Below are 13,250 nucleotides of genomic sequence, written 5' to 3'. Positions count from 1 at the left end.
AGAGGACAGCAGAACTGAGAAATGAGAGGAGTGGAGTTCTTATATAGAAGTAGAGATTGCACAACTTTTTGGACTTTCCAGTTAGGTGAGCCAATACTTTCGAGTTGGTCTTTTGTTAGGTGTGTCCAAAAGAATCTTAATACGCTTCTAATACACTTTATACTAGATTATGAAGATCCATGTCTTATTAACCTTTGTAGGGACTTCCAGTCAAGATGGCAGAATAGATGGTCCCCAGCATCACTCTCTCCCACAAATCAACCAATTTACAACTATAAATAAGCAATGACAGGCAAGCTGGGGCTGCTAGAGCTCAGGGGAAGAGGAGGAGAGACCTACGGAGTACGTGAAGGTGGCAGAAGCCACAATGAGAGAAAGAAAAAACTGCTCTGACCATTTTGAATCCCAGACACTTCCAGTCTGGAGCTGCTGTGTGCATGGAGCAGGAGCTATGTAAAACCACAGCTGTGCCCTTCAGATGAAGTTTCTTGGAGGCAGTAGGGGAGAAAAGGGCCTTGGTGGCCCCCAGGCGAGCAAGACCACTAATAGGGCTCCCATCAACCCACGTAGGAGCAAGGAGCCACAACAACTGAAAAAAAGGAGCCACTCAGAAGCTGGTGAGTCATTGCAAGGGACTAGAGTGTGGCCCATCCCATGGGAAGTGTTTGGAGCACAGGTGGTGGAGGAGATGGGCCCATTGGGTGAACACTGAGGCACAGCAAGGACAGCTGATCTGTACCCCAGTTGGCATAGGACCACTCAGAGGAGACTGGTCAGGAATATAGAATTGCATGGGGTGCAGTTTGATGAAAAGACTTGGGCCTAGACCAGAGTTTCTACACAACCCGGGTGGACTGGATCTAACTAGACCCAGAAGTACCTATAAAGTCAATCATTAAAACCTGAGCTGCACAAAAAGCCTTCCCTAGGGAATCATCAGTAAAGCAGCAATTTAGCTCAACCACAGAGCTCAAGTGCTGGTCCCCACAGGAAGTTCCCCCATTTCAGAAGTAAACAAAGGACAGCAAATTAGTTACAGTGCAGTTTAAGTGGTGGGAACAGCAAATAATCCAACACAAAACTGAAAGAAAAAACAAAGTACCTACAACCAAAGACAAAGTTTGATATTAACTAGTAAAGGTCTCACTTCACCAAAGAACACCTGTAACACCTAGAAGGACCCGAAGTCCCCTGGGCTACCAAGCCAGAAAAGGGGGAGGGCTGGGGGCCTCAGCCATGCTCCCCAACACCCACAACCAGTCCCAAGGGTGGGGGCCTCAGGTCTCGGCCGTGCCTCCACGACACATACAACCACCCCAGCGACAACCACTGAGCTGCCACAGGAAGCTCCCTGGGCTCTTCTGAGCTGGGATGGGGTGGGGCGAGGGCCTCAGCCACGGCCCCCTGACATCAGCCCAGTGATGACCACCGAGCCTCAGCAAGAGGGGCCCAGGGTTCCCAAGCTGGGGTGGTGGGAGGCAAGAGCTTTTGCCATCATCTCATAATTAAAGTTACATGGGGTCTGAAATATCATCTAGTATAGGGCTTGCAAAACCAAATGATTTTAGGGTCCAGGCAGATTATAAGTGAGTGGAGCTGATCAGTTATAGGACTGTAGGAAATGGTAGAGACTGTGGTGACTCATATAGCATGTACCCTGTCTAATGTATTCAAATATTATTAAAACTCTGAGAGGGGCCGGCCCGGTGGTGCACTGCTACAGTGCGCCGCTTGGGAAGCGTGGCGGCGCTCCCGCCGAGAGTTCGGATCCCACATATAGATCGGCCGCTCACTGGTTGAGCGAGGAGCGGGGGCAACACCAAGGGTTGCGATCCCGTTGCCGGTCCCGGTCTGGCACGGGCGCGACACTGAGGGTTGCAATCCGTTGCCGGTCACGAAAAAAAAAAAGACAAAAAGACAAAAAACAAACAAACAAAACAAAACTCTATGAGAGAAAGACAAAACACAGGCTTCTAGTTTGTTTGTCCTCCTCTCATAATCTCCATCACCCCTAATCCATCCGAATGAACTCTCATTCTAAGTAAACACAGTGTGCTTGCGAAGCAAATGCATTCTTCTGAGAAGTTTCTTAATCCGGTTCAGCGACATAGCTGATCCCAAACTCTTCCTATTTATAAGTTCCAGAACTTCTACTGAGCAGAATTCATCTTTAAAAACCATCCAAACTCTTGCAACTTTTAAATGTGATTTACTGACCAGCAGCATCAGCTATCACCAGAGAGCCAGTTGAAGATGCAAATTCCCAAATCCCACGCCAGATGTACTGAGTCAGAAACTCTGGGGGTGGCACTAAGCAATGTATTTTACACCCCATCCAGGTAATTGCTATGCACGCTAAAGTTAGAGAAGCCCTGATTTAGCTTTCTTGGAGAAACAGATACATGTAGTCTAGTCTAGCTTTAGGATTACCAGTGTGTTTTGTGCAAAATGTGCTAGCTGGTGTCGTCCACTCCCCCTTTCCCAGAAGATACTGCCAACTACATGCGTTCAGATTTCCGGAGTTGGGTGGGGCAGGAAAGGAATGATGGAACTCCTACCATTGCCTGGGCAGTGTGGCTGGTGCCAGCAAAATTGAGAGAGATGTGTTTCCCTACGTGTTTTCCAACTTGCTCTCCACTGATTTTGCAGAAGGAGCCCTTTCAGTATTACAATCCACTCTTGAGGCATATTTTAATATCATGATTTTTTAAAAAATTAATAGACAATTTTAAGAGCAAGTTTTTTCACAGCAAAATTGAGTGGAAAGTACAGAGAGTTCCCATACACCCCACCAACAGCATGGTACATTTGTTACAATGACCCAGCATTCATTATTTGTTTTATAGATGCCTGTTTTACAAGGCATGGAGAGATTGAGTAATCTGCCCAATTTTGCACATCTAATAAATCATAGAACCAGGGTTTGTACTCTGTCTCCAGAGACTGTATTTATAACTACTACATTGTGCTGTCTTTTGTAAATGGGAATCCATTGCTATGTCAATTGTATTATCTTCACCCTTATCACCAAACCAGGGCATTTCCTATCTTTCTCTATGAGGATCTCAACTTTCCTCATATGATTACTTTGCCATCTGACTTCTATATAAAGAATAAAGCTGATATTATTAGATCACCCAAACTCAAGTTTTTATGCTTTGACTTGCCGCACAATTAGAAGTACAATCACTAAGAAGGGCTCATTAATGCAAAGAGACATATGAGGTCTGACTATAATTTCAAAACCAGCACACAGGCAAGAGCACGGTTGGTATTGAGCTTTTATTTCAATAGGAGGAGTTGTATGTGCAAAAGTGGTCTTGGTTCTTGATCGAGAGACTCTTATGGAAAATGTCTTTGTACCACCTTGGCCATTCTCCTTTAGGCCCAAACCCCAGGGATGCTGCACCCAAGCTTCTACTTTTTTTTCTCATCCTCGCCCTGTTCACCTCTTCCTAAAGTTGCCTAGGAAGGAAGGCTTAGGTGATTTCAGAAGCAGCAGCTTTAGCAGAAGTGGGAGAACACCAGATGATGCCAACTCTCTAGTGAGGTGACAGTGGACAGTCCAGGCCAGAAAGGAGGTGGTATCATATGGGCAGTTTTCTCTGGCAAGCAATATAGTATTATTTTGGGATAGTACTTCCATGGTGTAAAGTAAGGTAAATCATAACTAAAATAATGAAACATTTTGGCTTTAGTTATTATTTTAGTTATGCTAAGTTTCCATTTATATTGTCAGAGTTAGGGCTCAGAACCTTCAAACCCATTATACAGACTGGGTCACCAGACTCCTCACACACCAGGCTGGGTCCCCAGATCCCTCACATGCAGGTCCATGCTAGGTAATTGGAAAAGATTCCAGGAGCTATTGGCAGATGACACAAGCTCAGTCCTCAGCAATGACAGCAGCTTACAGGTCTGGCAGTGGCAGTGGCCTTATGGAGGGTCCCTGGGGGCACTAGCAGCAACAGCCTCCAACAGCAGGAGTGACCTCCCCATGCCCCCCCCCGCACCCAGGGCAGCCCGGGGGTGGGGCTTGCTGTGGATCAGAGACTTCATCCTTTATATTTAAGTCCATATACACAGGACACCTGGGTGCACATGCGCAATTACATTAGACGATAACCAAGGAATACCTGAGCGCACGTGCCTATTTACATTAAATGCTTGGCAACATTCTGAACATCTGAGGGGCGCTGACCATTTTCCTATATTTTCTCAACACATGGTAGGCAACCTCTAAGAAGGCCCCCAGAGCCCCCTACTTCCTGATATTTAAGGCCTTATATAATCCCTTCCCCTTCAATGACTTGCTTCTAGCCAATAGAATACTTCAACATTGAAGGGATGGCACTACTGTGATTAGATTACAAGAAAATGTAACATCTTTCATGCTAGTAGACTCCCTCCCTTGCTGGATTTGATAAAGCAAGTTTCCATGTTGGGGGAACCACATGGCAAGGAAATGAAGGAGTCCTTCAACCAATAGCCAGGTAAATATTGAGGCCCCCAATCCACAGCGCCAAAACAATTGAATCCTGCCAACAATCACATAAGTGAGTTTGTTGAGCTTCCCATGCTGAGCTTTCAAATGAGATCTCAGCCCTGGCCAACATCTTGATTGCAACCTTAAGGGAGACCATTAAGCAAACCCAGTTAAGCTGTGCCTGGATTTATGAGTCACAGAAACTATGTGATAGTAAGTGTACGCTATTTTAAGCTGCTAAGTAGCAATAGACAACTAATGCAACTTTGAGCATAAACTCTTCTCAGGTGAGCATTACTTCTGGATTTCATAATTCACTGGTTTATGAATCAGTATCTTGATGATACTGCAAAAAAAAATCTCAATTTGACATTTTTTTGCAACCTCTGAGGTCATCAAGATGCTGCTAATATATTTGGTCTAGCACATGCTAGATCTGTATCACTGAAGTGTGTTTTATTTAGTGACCAGAAATTTTTTAAATGATCTCTAAGAGGTTGCCTGGTAGGAAAGCATAATTTGTATCTTAAGAATCTTGCTAAAGTTAAGTACTACTGAACTATGACTGTAATTTCTACCTCTGGCAATGTAAAAGGCAGGGAACATGATACTATGGTTTGAATGTCCCTGCCAAAACTCTTGAAATGTAATTGCTGTTGTAACAGTATTGGGAGGTGGGGCCTTTAAGAGGTAATTAGGTCATGAGGTCTCTGCCCTCCACAAATGGATTAATTTCATTAACACCGGAGTGGGTTAGTTATTATGGGAGTGAGCCCCTGATAAAAAGGATGAGTTCAGGCCAACTTCCTCTCCCTGACTCATGGGTTCACTCTGCCTTCCTCCTTTCTGTCATGGGATGACCTTTGCCAGATGCTGGCACCATGCTTTTGGAATTCTCAGTCTCCAGAACCATGAGCCAAATATATTTCTGTTCTTTATAAATCACCCATTCTGTGGTATTCTGTTACAGCAGCAGAAAATGGACACATGACTTCTAATGCACAAATGGAAAAGCTTTGACCAACTTTGCTTTTACTTAAAAAACCAGACCAAACCAAACCAACAAAAAACCCTGAGCCTTAAAAGAGTTGTTTATCAAAAGTCATTGACATACAAAAATCCATTCAGCAATGGTTTTTTTAATCTGTTCTGATAATATCTGAAATGCAGAATGCATATTGGAATCTCCATTATGAGTATGCATCTGTAAAAAGATATATCACTGTCTGCTTATAAACAAGGACTGGAAGGAAAAATTGAAATTAATAGAGATTACATGTTAAGTTTGATGGTGGGATTTAAAAAAATTATTTCTGGTATTACTGATAAAATTTAGATTTTTAATAAATAAAAATCTATAAGAATTCAGTCATTTACATATATGTGGACCTACTATGTGCCAGACTCTATTCTAAGCACTGGGATTATGGAGTAAACAAAATAGGAGAAGTCCCTTGGAGTTTACATTATAGAGACAGGTGGACAATAAAATAATCAACAAACAATAATGCCTGGCAGTGATAAGTGGATACAAAAAAAAGTAAAGCCAGTACAGGTGAGAGAAAGTGTCCAGGAGGTTACCATGCAGATGGTATAATCAGCAGGGAGCCCTCTTTGATGAGGAGGCATTTGAGGAAAGCTGAAAATGTGGGGAATTGAACAATTAAGGAAGTGCACGTTAGTATCCAGAATGACCACGTAGGCTGTGAGGAAGTCGCTGGAAGCAAATAGACTGAAGGAGTTTTGAAGAGGTCAGTGACTTCTTTGAGGGTCTTGGGTAACTACTTAGCACATCTGGACGTGGTTTCTTGAAAGAGAGTTTAATGGATAAAGAGCCCAGTCTCCGAAGCTAGGCTGCCTGGTTTAAATTTCAACTCTGCAACCTGCTATCCGGATGACCTTGGGAAGTTGTAAACCTCTCTGAAAAATAAAAATGGGACTAATAATAATACCTGACCTCACAAAGTGGTTGTAAGGATTGAATAATATGTGAAAAACACTTAGAACAGGCTTGGGCCCATATTTAGCAATAGCATGAGTAAACATTAGCTACTATTCTTACTAAGATTCTTCTATGACAATATGTATTCTTTATTAAATGACATCAACACATGCTGCTCTCAAGAGGTACAATGATATGCCTATTAAAATGGGAGAGGTGTAGACTTCAAATTTTCAAACCCCAATTCTTTTGTAACTTTCCTGGCCTCTCTAGGTAAGTTTCAGCACAGAGGCCCAGAAATAGCTTCCCGGACACATTAGGCCTGGACACATGCATTATTAAAACAAAGGTATAAGGAACTGGGTGTCAAGGGTTCTTTGAAATCAGCCAAGAATGTGACACTTTCTATAAAATGTAATTTTTATAGTAGTTCAGGGCACTGGCTTTGAGACACTCTTGGGATTAGATCCCGGTCGCAAGACTGCAGTGTCTTGGACATACGATCTTACCTCTTGTATTAGGCAGCTTGGGCTGCTGTGACAAAATATCATAGATTGGATGGCTTAAGCAATGGAAATTTATTTTTCACAGTTGTGGAGGCTGGAAAGTCCAAAATCAAAGCACTGGTTTGCAGAGGGCCACCTTGTTGCTGTATCCTGACATGGCAGAGAGAGAAAGAAAGAGAGAGAGAGAGATCATCTCTCTCATGTCTCTTCTAATAAGGGACCCCTCATTACCTAATTACCTCCCAAAGGCCCCACATCTAAAATCCCGTTGGGGATTAGGGCTTCAACATATGAACTGTGGGGGAGACAAACTTTCAGTCAATAATACCTCTCTAAAATAGAGTTGTTCCAGCTGACAGTCATAGAACATTTATTATGTGCCAGATACTTTTCTAAAATGTTTGCATACACTAATTGGTTTAATCTTCACAATCCCAAGACAATTACAATTATCACTCCATTTTACAGATGAGCAAAATGAGGCAGAGATTAAGTGACTTTCTCAAGGTCAAACAGCCATTAAAGTGACAGAGTCAGGATTTGAGTGCAGTTTGTCTGGCTCCAAGTCTGTATGCTTAAGCCGCACATTCTGTTTCCTCTTGATAATAATGGTATTAGGGGGCCGGCCCGGTGGTGCACTGCTACAGTGCACCACTTGGGAGCGCGGTGGTGCTCCCGCCGAGGGTTCGGATCCCACATACAGACCGGTTCCCGCTCACTGGCTGAGCGAGGTGCGGGCGCAGCACCGAGGGTTGCGATCCCGTTGCCGGTCACGGAAAAAAAAAAAAAAAGACAAAAAAAAGGAAAAAAAAAATAATAATGGTATTAGGGATTGAATTTTGTCCCCCCAAAAGTTTAATGTGTTGGAGACTTGGTCCCCCTGTGACAGTGTTAAGAGAGTGGGAAGGCCTATTATTGTAATTAAAAGATGGGGCCTTGAATAGGTGATTAGTTTGTAGGACTGTGCAGTAGTGAATGCATTAATAATGGTGGTCAGGGGCATTTTGGAGGGCTTTAAAAGGAGAGCAGATGAGAGTCTCTCTCTCTGCCCCACCATTTTCTGCCACATGAGACCCCTGCATTGCTGTAAAGCCACCACCAAGGAAAACCTTCACCAGATGTCTTCCCTGGACTTTGGACTTCCCAGCCTCTGAAACTGTAAGCAATACATTTCATTTTCATATGAATTACCCAATTCCAGGTATTTTGTTATAAGCAGCAGCAATGGATTAATGCAAATAGCTTCTATCTCATAGATAGAACTGTATTAAAGATACAGCATGTAAGCACTCAGCACTGTGTAAGACACAAAGAGCTCAGTAAAAATTTGTTGAGTGATTGACTTTGCAAAGTCATAGTAAATTATATCATAGTAAATAGAATATCTGCATATTCAATTAATGACTAAATAATTCTATTATTTTTCATCTTTTTAGGTTCCCTTGTGTGTCTTATATCAGCTTTGCAAATTCATTTTTGCAAAATAACCGTATTTGACAGGACATTATTTAACTGGCAAAATTTGTTTGTATTGAGCCCATGCTGGCTCTTGATGGTCACCTCTTACATTTCTAAGTGCTCACAGATCATCTGTTTGAGAATCTGTTTTAGAATTTTGCTTGCAATCAGAGTAAGGCTCTTCATTCTGTTTAATGTACAGTATTTGCCTTCTTGTGTTTTTGGAACTTGGGGAACCTCTTGCTCTCTTTATGATGAAAATCTGGCTTACATTACTGGTATACTTCATTACTGATGAAGATCATAAGAAATTTTCTATGTAATTGTAACTTTTGTGAAAGAAATAACTACATTGTACTTGAAGAGCATTTGAATTATACAACTAGCAACTGATTCCTATTTCAAACCATAACTCTGTACAAATTGTGGGGCTGATCCAACATAAAATAAGATTACTCATCTGCTAGAGGAAATATTCCAACAGGAAAATTTAGGTAGGATATGACTCATATAATGTGACATTCTTCTGCCCTGTAAATAAATCCTATTTAACTAAACCATATGTTTTAAAGGAGTTAAACTGAAAATGTAAAATTTTTATATATCTAACCCCTTGAACAATTAAAACTCTTGTACACTTGAATTTCTCAGAGTTATAAGTGGACTTGGGAAATAACTCAGTCATTTCTTTGCAGCAAGGCTTTCCAACTGCATTTTTTCCTTCATAAATAATTTATGATCCTTTAAACATAGCAAAGAAATTAAGCTGTGCATAATTTTCTTTTGTTGTTGTTTTGTCTAGATGGTACTGTCTGAAGCAAAAGCTAGTAGTAAAAGTTCAGAAATGTTAAAAGGTATGGCCCATGATATCCCTTCTTAAATTTTCCAAGAGCAAGTTGAGTTGTTAGGAGATGAGAATTAAATATAATTTCGGTTGGTCAGGTTAGCATTTCATTTCTACCATTTACCTTTAAAATGACTAGAATTTGCTTCCATTGGGAAGTTTCAGTTCAACAGCTAGAATCAGTGTGCCACTGAAATAGATTTAGCTTTGGTCACAAAACTTTTAAGTTGTGCCTCACACCCGGTTTATTTCTTTCTTCTTTTATTTTTGGAGTGCTGAGGGCTGCAGACGCATTGCAGAGCAACTAGAAAGGATGAGTGTGGTAGGAGATGAAAAACAAGAGAGCAGACTTTAGAGGAACACTAAGTTATTATTTGAGCATTTAAGGTCTGTGAGTATGTGGATGTGCGTGTAAGTGTATTCATCCGTTTTGTGTTGCTATAACAGAATACCTGAGACTGGGTAATTTATAAAGAAAATGAAATTTATTGCTTGAAGTTTCTGAGGCTAGGAAATCCAAAGTCCATGTGGTAGTGGTGACAGTGATTCAGGGATTTCACATTGCAAGATAGTGGAAGCAGAGAGAGAGCAAGACAGACTCTCCTCTTCTTTTAAAGCCCTCAGAACCACACCTCTGACCACCATTTTTAATCCACTCACTACTGCACGGTCCTGCAATCCAATCACCTCTTCAAGGCTCCACCTTTCAATCACCAAAATAGGATTTCCCACCCTCTTAACAGTCATAGTAGGGGCTAAGTTTCTAATACATAAAACTTGGGGGACACAATTCAAGCTTCAATGAGTTTTGGGGGAACACAATTCAATCTACTACAGTTAAGTGCCTGTGTGTGTTTATGGAATTTAGATTGACTTATACCTTCTTCTTGTTAAAATTAATGAAAATTGAGTCTCTTGATTTTTTTGTATCACTTGATATCATTTGTCTTCTTGGAATACTTTTCCCCTTGACTTTAGTGACCTTCTCGAAGTACTTTATTCTCTTGACTTTACTAACTCCTGTTTTTTCTACCTCTCTGGACATTCTTTTCAGTCATTTTTGGGGGATTCCTCCTCTTTAATTCCTCTCTTAAGTGTCAGTGTTTCATGGAATTCTTTCCTAGAAAACTTCTCCTTTCATACACTCTCCCTTGTTTTCCACTTTCATGGTTTCAATTACCAGCGATATGCCAATTGCTCTCAAATCTATTATACCAGCTCAGACCTGTCTTCTGGGCTCTGGATGTCTCCATATGTTCCATGGACATTTCAAATTCACTGTGTCCACAACTGAACTCATTATCTTTCTTTCCAAACTTGTTCTTCCTTGTGTTTCCTCTAGTGAATGGCAACACCCCAGGAGCCAGTGACACCAGGATGTCACTCTTGATTCCTACCTCATCACACCCACCCCTTCTCATAAATCACCAAATCCAACTGAGGCCACCTACTAAACACTTAACCCATGTGTTTCCTCCAATCCTGTCATCACTACCATAATTCAGGTCACTATCATCTTTTCCCTAAATTTTTGTGTCAGCCTCCAACTTAGCTTCCCAGCCTCCTATCTTGCCCTCTAACAGTTCATTTCCACATCATGTATGATGCTTGTAAAACACAAATTTAATCATGCTGTTCTAATACAGCCTTTCCATGACTTCTCATTGCTTTTAACATAAATTCCAAACTCTACGCCATGGTTTACAATGCCTTTTATGATCCACTCTCTGTTTACTTCCCCAGCCCCACCTGTAAACACTTCTGTGTTTATCTAATCTTCAGCTTTATTGAATTATTTTCAATTACTCAAAGGCTCCAAGTTCTCTCTCACCTCCAGCCACTTGCATTGGGGTTCTCTGCCTAAAATACTTTCCCCCACGTTTCTGTCTGGCCATCTCCTAACCATTCTTCAGGTGTCAGCTCAGAAAAAGCAAGAAGCCTTTCCTGAAACCCCAGACTGAGTTGAGTTCCCCCTTTGTGCTCCTACAGCATTTGATAATTCCTCCAGCTTCACATTTATGGCATAGACTTAAAGTGGTCTGTTCGCCTAGGTGTTCTCCCACTAAGCTCCATGAGGAGAATCTGTTTTATTCATTTTTCTATCCACAATGGGCCTGGAACATGGGAGGAACTTACTAAATATTGAATGAGTGATTGAATGAATGAATGAGGAAGAGCAGGAAGAGGATGAAAATGGAAGCATATTTACCTGGAGCCACTAGCCTAAATTGTGCTACCTAGCAAAAGTAATCTTCATAGCCACCTCTGGATTCCTACTGTGTTCCAGGCACAGTTCAAAGCAACTTCCATTCATTTAATTTTCCCAACAACCTTGAGTAGGTGAGGATTCAGATGCTTAGATAAATATAAAAACTTGCCAAAAGTCAGACATATATTAAGTTGATGCTTTTGCCTCTTTGGTGGGAGAGCTGTGAGTGTTTACTATGTCTAACAAGATAACTTGCTAATCTTATTTTGTGTGTAAGTACCACTAACATGATTATGATGGACTTCAAGTTTGAGGTTTCAGGTTCTCTGAAAGAAATTAACAACAACAAAAAAAATACATTAAATCTTTAAATTAGGAAATATCATTTTATTTGAAATAAGCATATCTCTTTGTTATGAAAAAACTGTTAAACGAGATTACTTTCCAAACTCTTTAGTCAACATTACATAAATTGTGGAAAATTTCAATGAAACTACCCTTCCTTTATTCAAAATAGTTTCAGACTCTCCACATGAAAGACGGATGGTATTTTCATTATCTACAATAACACGAAGGACACCAAAGTCAGTTGCAGTGGGACAAAGCACCAAGTACTGCAGAGCCAGGCTATTGATTTAAGATGCATAAAGAAGTTTGTTCAGAATTGGGAAATTTACAGAATCAAAAACAACAATGCTCCCCCCCGCCAGAACAACCCACAATATATCTAGCCATCCAACATATATTTCACAAGCTTCTCAGTATACTTATTTTTCTTCAAGAGAGTGGTCAATATTTTGATAATCAGGGTTTGGGAAGGCAATTTAAAACTCTGCTCTTCACAGAGCAGGTGATCCAAATATATTTGTTGATGGAGTGGTTTTATACAGCAACACTTTAAGCTTTATCCTGAAGGAAATACATGCTGGTTGATTCACACTGTGTAAAAATAAACTCATAGCATAAATATTGAAAATAATTATATAAAACTTAAACCAGTGAATGTGGAGAGTGATGGGATCCTCCTCCCCCCTTCCGTTTGTGGAGATGTTGTATGTGCCATAGATAATAACAAGAAATGAGGTCTGCCTAGCAGCCTGTGCCAGGGGGAGGCTCAAGTGGCTGGCTCACATCAAAAGCAGCCCTGAGCATGGTGCAGAGGTGGCTTCATCCCATAGCCGCTTCCCTGAGGCTTTGATATTCTATTTTGGTTCAAGACTTGTGGCACAAGTTAAAAAGACCTCATTCTGTCCCAAAGCACAAAGCAAACTGAAGTCATTTGATTAGCCCATACTCTGTAAAAGCCCTAGCCCTGTGCTCAGTAGCACACAGCCATGTGCACTTAGTTGTGCATGTCAGGTATTTAAGAGCCTCCAGCACAGCCTGGGGCATAGGCAGGGCTGCTGGCTGGGACTGAGTTCTCCCCCACTCTCTCTGTGGGCAGCACACTACTTGGGAAAAAATGGGGGGAACAGCTGGAACGAGGCAGGGCCTTGGCAGCAGAGCGTGGTGTCAGAACCCACTTGGTGAAGAGCGCTGCTGGTACTTACATCAGGACTGCCAGGACTTTTCGAGCTGCCAAGATAGAATGATGGTGGGTGGGTAGAACAAAGCTGCAAAGGGAATGATGCTAGCACATTTCCAAGGACGGGTGGTAAATAAGCAACAGAGAAGGTGCCCTTAGAGATGTGACACGTTAGTGGCTACTTGGGGGAGCCACAAACGTATTATGTGAACTAAACATAAGGTAAGATCGGTGTGCTTGAGGATCTGTGTACGAGACCCTCAGTGATAAACTTCCTCAG

The sequence above is a fragment of the Galeopterus variegatus genome, unplaced genomic scaffold (assembly GCF_000696425.1).
Source record: "Galeopterus variegatus unplaced genomic scaffold, G_variegatus-3.0.2 Scaffold7936, whole genome shotgun sequence".
Classification (NCBI taxonomy): domain Eukaryota; kingdom Metazoa; phylum Chordata; class Mammalia; order Dermoptera; family Cynocephalidae; genus Galeopterus; species Galeopterus variegatus.
Note: the sequence above shows the minus strand (reverse complement) of the source record.